A 3,225-nucleotide genomic window follows, 5' to 3' on the forward strand; every position below is an offset into this window, starting at 1 on the left:
CAAGAATGAACTGCAGGAGTCCAGGGGAAGACAGGAGCTAAGGAGAGCTCAAGGTTTTAGGAACTGGGACCCTGGGCCATGTGGCAGACTCACTCAGGGCCCCCTTCCCATGCAGCGAACAGACTACAAACCCCGGTTCTGGTTCCGATCGCCAGACAGGAGAGCCCCTGAAGAAACATCCCTAGAAAGGTGGCAGCTGTGTTGCATCAGTGGGGTGGGGGGGCTTGTGGCAGGGGGGTGGGGGGAGGGGGAGTGGGATGGTCGGTGAGCTGCAGGATCTGTGCCCTCACTGCCCCCTGCTGGCAGAGACCAGAAGCAAGGTAGGCCTCAAACCAGTGTGAAGTCACTTTAGTAGTGACTCTGTGCGACCCCATGGACTGTAACCCACCAGGCTCCTCTCTCCATGGGATTCTCCTGGCAAGAACACTGGAGTGAGTTGCCAAGCCCTTCTCCAGGGGATCTTCCCAACCCAGGGATCGAACCTGTGTCTCTTACATCTCCTGCACTGGCAGGCGGGCTTTTTACCACTAGTGCCACCTGGGAAGCCCTCCGAAAACAACAGAGCTGTCTACAAAAGCAGGCTCCTGCTCAGGATGCTCATGGCTGCAGAAGCAGACACAGACTCAGGCACGGCAGCTCTGCACAAGGCTGCAAGGCCACACGTGTGCAGCACTCGATCCCTGCTTGGTGGGGGACCAGCCTGACGGCTCTCATGGGCAGATCTGGAGAACACTGCAGGAGGGGGGCGGACCCTTCTGGGGAGAAGACATGCTTCCTGACCAAGCAGGCCCAAGTTCAAGGCTTTCTGGCCTCGAGCCATAGACCTGGGCTCCCAGACGGAGAAGGCCCATCTTCCCGAGGGCCAGGGGTCCCTGAGTGCCCCCTGGCACATCCACCTGCCGCCTCCCTCAGTAGACACAGGAGTCAGCTCTCCAGGGAGTCAGGATGCAGACAGCTACTCGGGGTGATGAGAAGGGAAGCCCCCACCACCTGGGCAGCAGGAGGTGGTGTGGACCCGAAATGGGTGGGCCTGGGATCTCAGAACTGAGTCTGAGGGCCACATGGCTGCCACCCAGACTCAGAAAGCCAGGACCATGTGGCAGCGGCCCTGTGGGCAGATACCACTCTACTCCTCAACACACTCCCCTCCTTCTGGCCCAGGCAGGTGCTGAGGGGTCCTGAGCAGACCCCTCCCCACCTCAGAGGGAGACCTGAGACCAGGCGGGCAGCCAGGGCATGAAGCACAGCCCAGTTCTGTGGTTACAGGCACTGTGATTCACAGATATGGGCCCCGCTGCCTCAGGCAGGTGGTCCCGAGAGGGTGTGTGCACAGTGCGGTCCAGGGGCCTCCAGACAGAACAGTGTCCTCTCCTCTCTGGTGTGAACTGACAAGCAAACAGGAGGTCCGAGCAATGAGAAGGTCAGGAGCCCCAAGACAGGCTCAGCCACTGCGAAATTAAACACACTCTGAAGACTGGGTCTGACAAATTTAAGGATAACAGAGCATTGTTTTCCACAATCGCCGACACTTCTCACAAAAACAGCACAGGCTAGCCTGGCTACCTCTGCAGGACATGGCACTGATTCAAGGCTGGCTGAAGAAGAAGGACCATGTTTTGTAATCTGTCTCTAAGGTCTCCAGGAGAAGGTTTGAAATCTACACCCTGGGAATAAGCAAGCCATTCAGGGCCAATATAGCTCTCATCTTAAATTACTATTTTTTGTTACTCAACTATATAGAAAGTAAAAAAAATAAAAAGGTTTATTCTAACTTGGACCCAAACTGTATGAGAACCCACTGCTGCTGGGCACGGGTAAGTTCTGGATGGGAAATTCCGAAGAGACAGCCAGGACCTCTGCTGTTGTCACGACAGATGGACTAGGTCCCCAGGCAAAGGAGCCTGCGATACACAGGTTCAGCAACATCACGACAAAGAGTGCACTTTGCTTGCGTGGGGAGGTCGGAGGTGGTTCTCACAGAAGGTCAGGGTCTCTCTGTGGGTCCCGAGCACCCCAGACACTCCCAGGAGCCCCAGTTTCCTTCTCCTAGTGCCCCAGCCTTTCCTCACAGCTGTGGCTTCATGGTTCAAGGAGACAGAAGAGCTCATGGTTTTACCGGTGGAACGGTTCTGATTGTTCTGTGTATGATACTGAGAATTAAGAGCTAAACCCACAGTGGGGGCCAGGACCAAGAAGCACACTGTTTACCAAGTGCATTTTTCTTTAACTTCACGGTGCGCACAAAACAAGCTGCTACCCCCAACACCATGTTTTCAGGGCGGGTTTTTACCATCTTGTTGAGATAATCAAGTTTCTTGCTTACAAGTGTAAGTCATCTTACACGTGCTCTCCCTAAGTTTTTTTTTTTTAAAACAGGAAACAGAAAGAAAGAAAAAAAAAAAGATTTCCCACGGGCTGGCGGTGCGGCCATCTCTGAGCTCTAGTTGGCATTGACCGTCTTTTCCATGAAAGGCTTTGTGAAGGCCAGAGCCCTGTGGGACTATGGTGGGTCCCTGGCTGCCCTACTCGGGGGCTGTCCCCCGCCAGGTCTTCCTGCTCCTCCTAGGCCAGCAGGCCTTGCAGGGACCAGGAACCAGGACAAGGACACATGCCCTGACCCACTGACCCACTGGTCACTGCAGTGAGCTGAGAACCCTAACCCTGTACACAGAACTAATGCCCGAGTTACAACATTCAGAACATGAGCGGAGTGGGGGAGAAAGACGAGAAGGGGTGCACAGAGTCCAGGGGAGACCAGCCTGCCTTCATCCGGGGGCATCTTCAACACAGGGAAGAAGGCAGTCCTGAAGCGGTGAGCATCCTGGAGACACAGGCCCAGCCTCAGGAGGGGTCCTGCCTGTGGGGCCGGGGCTGCCCTAGGAGAGCCTGCTTCCCCAGGGATGCCCATCTGGGCCCCGACATCCTGTAGTCTCCCTGCTTTCCTCCAGGCTGTGGGCTTCCGAGAGATGCAAACCCCGCAGGCCCCGGAGTTGGGGGTGGGCTCTGAGCATGGGGACACCCTGCCAGGATCCACACCCGGGGAGGGTCCTCAAAGTTCTGGGCGGGAGCCGGGGAGGTCACCCAAGCAGCGGACGACAGGACTGGTGTCAGGGCTTGGGCCCCAACCACGGTGGGGAGGAGCGGAGCTGCGCCTTGCTTCCTGGTACCTGGCGGGCACGGGACAGAGCAGCAGGGGAGCCAGGAAGCAAGGCGCAGCTCCGCTCC

This window comes from Bison bison, unplaced genomic scaffold, assembly GCF_000754665.1.
Source record: "Bison bison bison isolate TAMUID 2011002044 unplaced genomic scaffold, Bison_UMD1.0 scf7180017864037, whole genome shotgun sequence".
In the NCBI taxonomy this organism is placed as follows: domain Eukaryota; kingdom Metazoa; phylum Chordata; class Mammalia; order Artiodactyla; family Bovidae; genus Bison; species Bison bison.